This window comes from Phoca vitulina, unplaced genomic scaffold (assembly GCF_004348235.1).
Source record: "Phoca vitulina isolate PV1807 unplaced genomic scaffold, GSC_HSeal_1.0 scaffold10, whole genome shotgun sequence".
Taxonomy (NCBI): domain Eukaryota; kingdom Metazoa; phylum Chordata; class Mammalia; order Carnivora; family Phocidae; genus Phoca; species Phoca vitulina.
Genome location: NW_022589713.1, coordinates 23,525,991 through 23,538,815, shown reverse-complemented (window position 1 = coordinate 23,538,815; position 12,825 = coordinate 23,525,991).

Below are 12,825 nucleotides of genomic sequence, written 5' to 3'. Positions count from 1 at the left end.
CCCACTCCACCCAGGCAACCTGCTTTCATTCTCTTGTAGATTTGCCTTTTCTGAAAATTTCATGTGAGTGGAACCATACAACATGTGGTCTTTTATATCTGGTGTCTTCCACTTAACAATATTTTTGAGTTTATCCATGTCAGAGCATGAATCAATAGTCCATTCCTTTTAATTGTTCAATAGAATTCCATTGTGTGAATATACGACATTTTATTTATTCATTCACTGGCTGATGGATATTTAAGTTGTTTACAATATTTGGCTATTATTAGTAATTTTGCAGGGCACCTGGGTGGCTCAGTCAGTTAAGCATCCAATTCTTGATTTCGGCTCAGGTCATGATCTCAGGTCGTGGGATTGAGCCCTGAGTCGTGCTCTGTGCTGAGTGTGAAGCCTGCTTGGGTTTCTCTCTCTCTGCCCCTCCCCACTCATGCTCTCTCTCTCTCTAAAATCATCATCATCATCATAATTTTGCTGAGAACATTCACGTACAAGTAAGTCTTTTTGTGGACATATGTTTTTATTTCTCTTGGGAAGATGCTAAAGAGTGGAATTGCTGGGACATATAATAAGCTTATAGTTAATTTTTAAAGAAACTGCCAAACTGTTTTTTAAAGTGGCTGCACCATTTTATATTCCCACCAGCAATATATAAAGGCTCAGTTTCCCCACATCTTCACCAACATTTGATATTGTCTTTTTTTTATTATAGCCATTCTAGAGGGTATGAAGTGGTATGTGGTTTAAATTTGCATTTTCCTAATGACTTATAGTGTTGAGCATTTTTTCATGTATTTAACTGCCATCAGTATATCTTCTTTGGTAAAATATCTGCTCAAATCATTTACCCATTTTTGTTAGGTTGTCTTCTTATTATTGAGGTACAGGAATTCTTTGTATTTTCTAAGCCAATGTAAATTATGTAATCCTAAATCTCTCTCTCAATGTATTTTAGAAAGACAGTGTACAGTACTTCAATATCTATACACATCAAAAACATTGAAGCCACATCATGTAATTTCTATGTTGATGAGCAGGTTCAGTAAAATTGAAGTTTAAGGTATCTACAAACACCCTATCTTTTCTATGAGGTCTTATTCTTCACAGCTGAAATCAATAAACACAACCTGCCTTTTAAAAGAAGCCTGTTGTTATCACAATGTGGTGGTTTTAAAACATGGCATCAAATTCTTTTACATTCCTCCCATCAAGAAATGGGGTCTTTCTCTCCTACCCTTGATTCTGTGCTGGCTTGTAAGTGCTTTGATGAACAGAGTATGGTGGAAGTGATGTTATGTGACTTCCAAGCTTAGGTCATAAAAGGGCAACCATATTCTGCCTTGTTTGTTGGAATACTTGCTCTTGAAGCCCTGAGCTGCCATGTAAAATGTCTATCTATTCTGAGGCTACTGTGCTGTGAGGAAACCCAAGCCATAGGGAGAGGTGGTATGTAAGCATTCCAATTGGCAGTCCCAACCAAGGCAGCATTTTTTCGAGTAAAGAAGCTGCCAGATGATTCCACTCTCCAGTCATTCAAATATTCCCAGCTGAGGCCCAAGACTTCATGGAGCATAGAAAAGAGATAAATCATTCCTGCTGAAGCCAATCTGAATTCCTCACCCACAGAATCTATGAATATAACAGCATGGTTGGTGTTTCATGCCACTACATAGAAACTTATTGTTCATTCAGCACTCTTTGAACTATAAGGGACAGAAGTCTTATAAACATGAAGTTTATAAGAAGGATCTTCTCATGAACTTGGAGGACAGTAGAAAACCATTAGAAACTGAAGTCTCACTTGCCATCTATCAGGGACATCTCTATTCTCATTTGCATGCCTGCTCCATTCCCCTCTCATGGCAGACAGAATTCTTTGGTGTGCTCATCAATCTGTATATGACCTTGGCTCTTAGCCATATCATCACTTCCCTGCTTTATGTCCCTCTGCCAGCTGATAGTCTTTTAGCTCAAATTCTCAAATGGGAGAATCTGATTAGTCGAGCTTATTTATATGAACTAAGCCATTCAAGCTATAGATGAGCCAGTATTGGCTACTTTGGGATAAAGTATGCACTCCTAGTGACAGGACATGGGTCTAGGACATATAGTGTAGAGATGTGCTTTTTTAGGAACTGGGGAAAGAAGGAAGGAAGGAGGGAAGGAAGGAAGGAAGGAAACATGAAACTTATGTATTTCACTAATAACTACATAATATGATGAAGACTATGGGGGAAATGTACACAACATACTACAAAATGGCAAAAGGAGAGTGATTAATTCTGCTGGAGAAGCCATCCCAGAATTGGTGGCATTTGAACTTGGTCTTAAAGGATAAGTAGGAATGGGCGCCTGGGTGGCTCAGTTGGTTAAGCGATTGCCTTCAGCTCAGGTCATGATCCTGGAGTCCCGGGATCAAGTCCCACGTCGGGCTCCCTGCTCAGCGGGGAGTCTGCTTCTCCCTCTGACCCTCCCCCCTCTCATGCTCTCTGTATCTCATTCTCTCTCTCAAATAAATAAATAAAATCTTTAAAAAAAAAAAAAGGATAAGTAGGACTTACTAATTTTTCAGGCAAAGGCAATGACTCAGAGCACAGACACACCTGACATAATGAGGAAATGGCAAGTACTTTCATGGGATTATGCTACCAAAGAGCTTGGGGACATGAGGTCAGAACATTGGGATGACATACCTGAAATGCCCCTTTTCACTGTAATCCTGTCAGAGAAGGAGTAAACTTTGAGTCAATCAATGTGACAGGTTATACAAGGTTTAGATTTATTCTCTAGGTTCATAATTCTGAAATTTGAGTAGGCATCATCATTGCCTGGAGCCTTTTTTTTTCTTGAATTAAGTAGGCTCCACACCCAATGTGGGGCCCAAACTCATGACCCAAACTCACGACTCAAGAGTTACATGCTCTACTGACTGAACCAGCCAGGTGCCCCAACCTGGAGCCTTTTTATAAAACAGATTGCCAGACCCCATCTGAGTGTCTGATTTAGTAGGTCTGAGGCAGGCCTTGACAACTAACATTTCTCACAGTTTCCCAGGTGGTGCTGCTGCTGCTCCAGGGCCCACACTTTGAGAACCACTGCTCACTGCAGATGTCCTTTAGTGCTCATGCTAATCTGGGGCGAGGATTTAGAACACACAAATTGCTGTCTGATTCTGATGTAGACTCACATTTCTAAAAGGACTGAATTGCCCCTCGACTTCTATATCAGCAGTTCGCCTGAGCTAGGTTGATGCATGGCCAAGCTGTATGAATGTTTCACAACTGCAGGTAAATGGTTGCCGTAGTGATTCTGTCTTATTTTAGGGATATATTTGTACAGGGCTTGGAATTAGAGTTGAAAATGGAGTCCATCACTTGATAATCAAAATGAGTAATTGTAATGGTCTCTTCTCATCTGACTACATTGGTGAGGGCTTATGAGCCAGATACAATGATCAGCACAGAGAATAGAGAAATGTCACTGTTTTTCTCCATCACAGAAGCATGCTTGTTCCTTCTTGGTACTCACTGCATTTTGTAATTACTTAATTTTTTTCTTTGCTTATTTATTTACTGGCTCTATTACTTGATTGTAAGTACCACAAAGACTGGGATCAAGTGTGCCTTGTGTATAATTTTGTTCCCAGCCCTACTATGATTAAATAAATGAATGAATGATAAGAAAGATACACTTTCCTCTCAAAGAACGAATAGTCTGGTTGACGTATAATCACATTACAACATGGTAAGTGGTTTAACAGCTGAATATTGAGAAAGCTATAGAATACAGAAGATGGAGAAAGTAATTCTGCCCCAGGGGAGTCAGAGAAGGTATTACTGATAAAAGGATCTTTTCAATGGGAGCTTGCAAGATAAGTAAGAGTTTAGAACATAGACAGGGGTGTTGTGGGCTGACATTGAAGACAAAGAAAACATCATATGTGAAAGCATGGCTATGTGATAGAACATGGCATGTGGGAGTAATTGATATGATGGGGGCAAAAGGGATGATAGAAGGAAATGAGATAGGAGATGGAAAAACATACTGGGACCGGAGTGTAAAGGGTCTGGGATGCCATGCCATGGACTTGAACCTCACCTCAAATTCGTGGGGAGCCATTAGAGGCATGAGAATAACATGATTAGATCGTGGGAAGATATCCCTGATGGTCAGTAGGAGGGAGGAAGGGTGTCTAATGGGTCTAAAAGACCAGTTAGAAGAGGATTGCAGTCATTCAGGCAAGAAATGATGATGTCCTGGACCAAACCATAACCTTGGGAGTCAGAAGAGTGGGAAATATTTGGGTGGTATTTAGAAAGCAAAATCAATTAATGAGTCCTGGCAACTGATAGACTATGATAGATTTGTATGAGGGCAGAGTGAGGATTTATTTTATGTAATACTTATTGTGTACCACATAAGTATTTGTTAAATACTGTTCTAAGTACTTTATAGGCATTAATTCACTTAATCTTAGCAGCCTTATGAAGTAGATACTACTATTAGCCCAACTTTACAGATGGGAAAATCTAGATACAAAGATGTTAAGTAACTTGCTCAACATCACACAGTTAAGTGGTAGGAGCCAGAATTTGAACCCAAAAAGTCTGGTTGGTTCAAGATCCATGCTACTAAACACTAAAGGAGTTATCTCATAATTGCCTTGGCTCCAGGGACAAGATATCTGGGAGCAATTGCAACGTGCATAAAAGGAATAAATTCAGCTCCTGGAAACTCTGAACAATTTTGTTCTTCCTTTGTCTTCCAAATGCTAACAAAATATTCTCCCATTTCCAATATTAATGATTTCAGTGACTTTCTGAATGGAATTGAATGGGGCAGAAAAGAGAGACCATTGGTTCTGAATAGATGCCAAAGGCAGAGTTAGAGCTTGATTTAGAGAGCTCCCTGATGAATTGTGGTGGGTGGGTTTTGCAGAAAGGACTCTGTTTGAGGAAAGACCCAGTCATGCTTCTGATGAATGGGGGTTCTTATAATAACTACATTAGGTAAAGACCATCTTCTTTGCTTGTTAGAAACTCACTAAGCATGTACAGTAGGTTGCTGTTTTCCTATAATTCTTAGGAAAATCTTCTTACATAAAATGCAATATAGCTTATATACTTTGACATATCTAGAAGTTAAACCAGATGGACATGGAGCTTTCATATCTACATACTATTGGAAGGGAAAAGACAACTTTCTAGGGAATAACCTAAAAATGACTTTTCCAGTCTCTCTTCTACATATTCCCCTTAAAATCTGGCCTAATTTCTCTAAGCCAGGAGCAGAGGATGTGGCCCTGGCTCAGTACTTTGGAAGTAATGCCACCAGGAAATACAATAGTTAAGGGAAATGGTTCTAAGACTCATTCGGATGGTGGCAAGCAAGTAATCAGAGAAATGTTTGTGTCCTTATTGTGTGCCTTTAGTGTACTGTCCCACTGATTGTATTTGAATCTTCATAAATTCTCTGTTCTGTGGTGTTGGCAGAATTTTAAAATTACTCTATGAATAGAAATTATGTTCTAATACTTCCAAGAACTACTAAGAGGATCACTGCTTGTGTTGGGTGATTTAAAATGGAAATCCCTCATCATCTTATATAAATATAAATGCATTCATTCAAAATTATCGTTTGTTAATAAGAGTAAATCAAAATTTGGCAAAGTATGGTTTGGTGTGTAGTTGAGCACCAACTACAATGTTTCTCTATAGCTTGGAGTCATTTTAGTCTCAATTATGTTGGAGAAGGCTGACTTGACTTTATAAAGCCCAAATTTACTGATCTCATTAACATGGGATGGAAAAAATATTTTACTCATATATTTCTAATGCCTATTATTTTTGATGCTCAGTGTTAATTGAAAAATGACTACATTTTTCCTTGTATAATTTGTTTTATATTGTGATAGAGGGCTATTGCTTTGGTATCAATTTTTTCTATGTGATGTCAAGGGCAATACATGAAGTTAAAAAAGGAAAAATGAATGTTAATTTTTAAAGTTGTGATAAAAAACACATAGTATAAAATTTGCCATCTTAACCGTTTTTTAAGTATACAGTTCAGTAGTATTAAGTACATTTACACTGTTGTGCAACCATCACCACCATCTATCTCCAGAACTTTAAATTTCCAATATATAAACAACAATAACAATGTCATATATATTATTACCTATCCATATATATTAAAAGGGCCCTCAGGGGAGAATGTAAATCACCAGCCTCCCTATGTGAGAAGTCCTAACCTTTCCTGTTCTGGCATTCTGGTACAGAGTAGGCAGGTTGTAAATTTGAATGAATGAAGAAATTCTCAACATCTCCATCACTTCTCTACTGGGAAAGAGTGGATGATGCCTATAGTTCAATTCTATTTGGTCCTAATGAAGGGCTCCTTAGTGTTTAGAACTCATAGTGCTCTGGTATAACCATCAGTTGCAAATGGCAGAGTTTGTAGGACATAGTTACCTACAAATGACATTCAACTTTGGATCTCATGTTAGCAGTGCTCTTGGGCATTTGTTTACATACTGTCTATGGTTGGTGGCCCACAGAAATAGAAACATGAGAAATATGAAGACATTGTATCTCCTCTCTGTCTGGTCGGGGTTTTTGCAATTTGCCAGACCTGGATTAGCTTCATTTGTCAGTAACTCTGGTTTTGAAATTGGCCTTTTGTATTCCCTTGGGCAATAGCTCAGCCTACCCGGTTCCAGATGAGTGAAGACATAAGAACTCAATGAGAATAATAATCATTATATCATTTTTGAGTACTCACTGTGTGCCAGGCTCCATGATGTGTCTTACGTATGTTATTTCAAATCATCCCCCGAATCACTCTCCAAGATAAGGGTGAGGTTTCCATTTACAACTGCTAAGTGTCTGTGCTATATATGCCATCTCACTTAATCCTTAAAGCCCCTTTGTTATATGCTTTGTTTCACTAATGAAGAGACTGAGGTTCAAAGAGCTTAGAAATTCTTGATGGTTACTTAACTATAAGTGACAAAGCTGGGATTCAAGTTCAGGCCTGTCTGACTTCAAAGTCTATGTTATTTCTCTCAATCCTCTTTAGCTTTCCCCTTTGAGTCATCTGAATTCGAATCCTACTTATACTACTGAGGCTTGTTTTTGTTTTCTTTTGTTTTGTTTTTATGTTTTTATCTAGCTTGGCTCTTTCTTGCCATCCATTAGTCATGAAGATAGTGAATCAGCTATTCAGAGTTCTGGGTCTTTGGGGGAGGCATTGGATAGATAATTTGCTTCTGGGAGAAATAGTCTTGTCAAGGCTTATGGCTATTTTTAAAAACTGTAATTATAAAAGGCTTCACGTCAAGACCAGGTACTGGCCTAATGGACTTGAACATATAAATTGACCTTCATTAACACCATTTGAGAAGAGATGGGAAGGCTGACAGTAAGGAAGACTAATACCTCAAACTCTCTCTGAAGTATTCTTTCATCTTAAATGAACAAAAGGAGAGCAGACATGATATAGCTGTGGTTATTTTATCACATTAAAAAATCAATATTAATTTTTAGTAACTGGTTTTTGCAAGTCTTTGTATTTGAGGTTTTAATAGACTACCAAAATAATTCCATAGTCCTGTCCTTTTCTTGCTTTCCCCCCCTCACTACAAAGGTATTGCATTTTTATTGTAGAAAAATTGTAAAACATAGAAGAGCAAAAGAAGAAAATGAAATATGCCCCTTTGTTGACCTCCTTTCTTGATGTCAGGAGAAAGGACCCCTTGACTCACCATTCCATTATAGAGCATACTACATATTAGCTTTCTCCCTCTGGTTTGAGTGTAACAAATAGATTTCCAAATATTCAAGCCAAGAATGAACTCATGTTATATAAAAAACTGAATATACTTGTTAATATATTTGTCTTAAGGAAGCTAAGACCTCCTGATAGTTTGCAGCCAGTTTCTAGTTTGTGATTTTGTTTCTCTATACCTTTTCTTTTTTCTTTTCTTTCCTTTTTTTTTCACAGAGAGGGAGGGAAGAGAGGCAGAGGTATGGGGAGAGAGAGAGAGAATCTTTAGCAGGTTCCACACCCAGTGCAGAGCCCAGCATGGGGCTCGATCTCACAACACTGAGATCATGACCTGAGCCAAAATCAAGAGTTGGACGCTTAACTGACTGAGCTGCCCAGGTGCCCTTGTTTCTCTATATCTTAAGGATAACTGATCATAGAAAAAAAATTAGTAAACCTCTTGTTGAAATTGTATCTGTATTCATTTTAAAAAGTTGATTTTGAAATTACATTGAACTTCATAGACTGAAATGTGTTTGTTATTGGTTTATTTGCAAAATACACATTTTTCTCCCTGACAGAATAGAGCTACCTCTATGGCATGTTTTCAGTTATTTGCAGGGTTGAAAATGCTATGTTTTGGGGAGGATGAGATGGCATATATGAAAGCACTAGGCACAGAGGCTTGCCTAGTAGGTGTTTGGTGCATACTGAGTGCTAATAATATTCACAGAGCAGTCCAATGCAGCTCAGGCAGCTAGGGAATTTTTCTCTTGTGCTGTTGTGGCTGTAAAGACTTAAGTAGAGCTCAGAATTTATCCCTCCCTCTGTCCAGTGCATGTTCTTTAAACTTGTGCTACTTTGCAGGGCTCCTCGGGGCAGAGAGCACATATCTTTTTAACAGTAGATTAAGGGGGGGAGTGCTTTAATAAGGACAGACTATTATACCGTAAGGATTGTTCAGGAAGTAAATTTATAAGAATGATTTTCAGTGTATTTGCTCATGTGCTTCTGTCTGCCTGAAGGCCATTTATGAATTTTCACGTGGCTCCAACTGGATATTCCATAGCGCTGTAATCCCATCAGGTGAAAATAAACAAATAAAAATTATCTCTGTTCACTGTTGTATCCCCAAAGCTTAAAACCGTGCCTGACATATGGGCAACAATAATTTATCCTATCCCATTCCATTTTCATTCTTTCTTAATGGACTTATCACCAGAGTCATCTTTGACTTCATCTTTTCCTTCATACCTGTCTTAGTCTGTCTGAGCTGCTATAACAAAATACCATAGACTGGGTGGCTTTTAAATAACAGAAATTTATTTCTCATAGTTCTGGAGGCTGAGAAGTTCAAGATTAAGACACTGGCAGATGCAGTATCTGGTGAGAGCCTACTTCCTGGCTTGATAGACAACCATCTTTTTGCTGGTGGTGGAAAGGGCAAGGCAACTCTCTGGGGTCTCATATAAGAGCACTAATCCCATTCATGAGTGTGTCACCTTCATGACCTAATCACTGCCCAAATGTCCCACTCCAAATACCACCACATTGGGGATTAGGTTTCAAATATGAATTTGGTGAGGCCATAAACATTCAGTCTACAGCAACCCCCATATCCCACATGTCACTATATCTACCAATCCTGCCTGCAATATGTCTGGAGAATCACTCCCTCATCTCTATTCTCACTGCCTGAGAATAAATATGCTCACCTGGTTTACATAATGTGGAATTTCTTCTCAGAATTAGGAATGCGGGGATGTCCAAGAAAAAGTGGAAGGGATAAAAGATAGGGAGTTCCTAAGAGCTAGGGCTCTTGCTCAATGGTGTCTCCCGCATAATGGAATAGAGACCATGGCTGCCACAGATTTCATGAAACCATCAAGGACACACTATCTCGATCACATCTCCTCAAGGTAAATACCATGGGACTCTAGTTCTGTGGGCTAGAGTAGGGTATTTTTTAAAAAGGCATGTGGTAAAGGTAAATTTGTAAAACTTGTGGGTCAGATAATATTAAGCCAGGGATTTCTTATAGTTTTTAATTGGCCTGCATTCGATTGTGAAATTGTAAAGGGCAGTGATGGTACACAAACTTACTTGGCAATACAGTCCTCTTTCCCCAGACTTAGTTGGAATCTGGGGAAAGAGGCCAGGAATGGATAGAGCATGGCCTAGGAGCGTTATGTGAGAACATAGATTATACAGATCAGCCTGAAGACAGAAGGGGACTGAACTGGAGGCCACGTCAGATTGTGAGAAGTTTTATTGATTATATCATAATTTTCTCTTAATCAGTGCTATTATATCACAAACAATATTTTACTCTATATATTAGGGTTCTCCAGAGAAACAGAACCAAATAAGATATATCTATGTACCCATACCTATCTATACAGAAATAGAGATTTATCATAAGAAATTGACTTATGTGATTATGGAGGCTGAGATCTTCTGTGATCTGCTGTCTGCAGGCTGGAGACCCAGGGCAGCTGGTGCTAGTCTGAGTCTAGCAGCCTGAGAATCAGGGGAGAGGATGATGTATATCCCAGTCCAGGGCCAGGAGATGAGATGTCCCAGCTTTATCAGTGAGGCAGGAAAAGGGGACAAATTCTTCCTTCCAGAAACAATGTCTAACATGGGCACCTGTGGCCAACTCAAGTTGACATATAAAATTAACCATCACACTTTACAAAGAATTTATGTAGAAAAGTGACAAGAAGGTACTGCTTGTATTTTTGTAACAATAATTTTGCATTGCCTAAACATATCTTAGAGTCCTGTAAGATTATTTTATGAGCAACCTTTGTGGAATATAAATATTTATATTTAGAATAAATATGTTATTACCCAACAATATTCCACTTATAGATTTTTAAATGTGAGATTTGATGTTTTCCATTTAAGAATATCACTTAAAAGACTTTAAATATATATATAATTTAAATAAATTAAACTTTATTTTTTAAATAAATTAGGAAACTTTAAAAACACTTCTCAATTTACAGAAAAAAAAGTTCCTTCAATTGAAAAATCCCTCATGCTTTCATGATTGATTAATTTTGGAGAGGAGGGTAGCAGAGAAACGTTAGGGGTCAACTGAAGATGAGTGAGAGATTAAGATAAAATATTGCTAAATGATGACAATGAGGGGAAATGGATTTTATTATTTATTTTTTACTATGCACAACTTCTCAGGAAAAACATCCGTTCTATAAAAAGGAATACATGTGGGACCCCTGGGTGGCTCAGTTGGTTAAGCGTCTGCCTTTGGCTCAGGTCATGATCCCAGTGATCTGGGCTGAGCCCAGCAGAGGGCTTGCTCAGCAGGGGCCCTGCTTCTCCCTCTTCTCCCCGCTCGTACTCTCTCTCACTATCTCTGTCTCTCTTTCAAATAAATAAATAAAATCTTTTTTTAAAAAGTAAAAATAAAAAGGAATACATGTACTCCCTAGGTGTTCAACAACAACAGCTGTAAGTACATAGTCCCTTCGAAAGTTCCTTGTGGTGATTTTGTACTGTGTCAACTAAGCTAGAGTTTTATTTTCCCAAATTCCCTATCCTATATGGCTTTGGGTTAGGGTTGGCCATAGAGGAATTTCTTAAGATTTAGAAGGTGGAAACGAAGCAGCAAGGTCAGTGTAGGTCACCATGTGCCCCTGCAGCCTGCACACATCATCACGACTCTGCTGCCTTGCCTCGTTGGCATGGGGCCACAACCAGCTCTGCACCAGCTCTCCTCCTTTGCTTCCTCCCAGCCCGGAGCCAGGTGCATGAGCAGCAATGTAGCAAAGGACAGCAGCATTTTCTGCAGATCCCTGTGTCATCAGGGTTGGAGGCAGTAAAGGACATATGTGGATTTCAGTGCATCCTTCTCCTCTGCTTCCCAGCCAGTTTTCTTCCTACGATTAGCTCTGCTCACCTGTAGGTACTTCAGGTCCACCATCAGATGCAGAGGCAACAAGCCTTCCATAGATTTCTTACTAGATCCTGCAATTGGCAGTAAGTCCAAATTCCTGTGATGACTCCCTTATTCTGCATCATGAATGGTGGGTCTGCTTCCCTGCTTGGACCCTGACTGACACATTTCTATGTAACATTGTACCTAGAACCTTTTCATAGGATTCACTTTACTAGATGATCTTACTTTGGGGCAAATTACCAGTTTATTGCCCTCATAGAAGGTCAGTTCCAGAGGTGAGGTCATGTTCAAAGCAGTACCGAACAGTTGTAGCTAAGAGTACTGTCTGAAATGTCAGGGGGTCCAGGTTTAAACCCAAGATCGGCTACTTCCCGGCCATACTTGGGCCTCTCCTTAACCTCCCTGAGACTTCGTTCTCTCATTTGTAAAATAGACATAATAATGCCTATCTCACATGGTTGTTGTAAGATGTGAAGGAACCCAAGTTACATTAAGCACTTAGCCTTGTTAGAGATACATCTTTTGTTGGGTAATGAATTAGAAACATTAGCCACAACTTCCACTAATATGTACTTTAAAGAAATCCATATATCCCTCAAACAACATCAGGTCAGATAACTTTACCTCAGCCTTTATTATCATTTAAGAATATGTTTCTGAAGAAACTTTGTGGAGAGGGGGCGTGGAAGAGTGCTCAGAGCAGAGGAGGTAAGGAGCTAAAGGAGTTGTTTTCAGTTGGTATCAAATACGGCTGATGGAATGGAACCCAAACAGATAGGGATGTGTAGTTGCCATTGCCCACACAATTGCTTCTGCTGTCACATGACAGATGAGGCTGGGAACCTCACTTCATGAAAGATGAATGCCTCTGAGCTATTTGATTTGCTAAGCTCAACAGGGAAAATTTTCCACATGTTTGCATGTTTACTTTTTTCTTTCTTTCTTTCTTTCTTTCTTTCTTTCTTTCTTTCTTTCTTTCTTTCCTTCTTTCCTTCTTTCCTTCTTTCCTTCTTTTTCCTTCTTTCCTTCTTTCCTTCTTTCCTTCTTTCCTTCCTTCCTTCCTTCCTTCCTTCCTTCCTTCCTTCCTTCCTTTCTTTCTTTCTTTCTTTCTTTCTTTCTTTCTTTCTTTCTTTCTT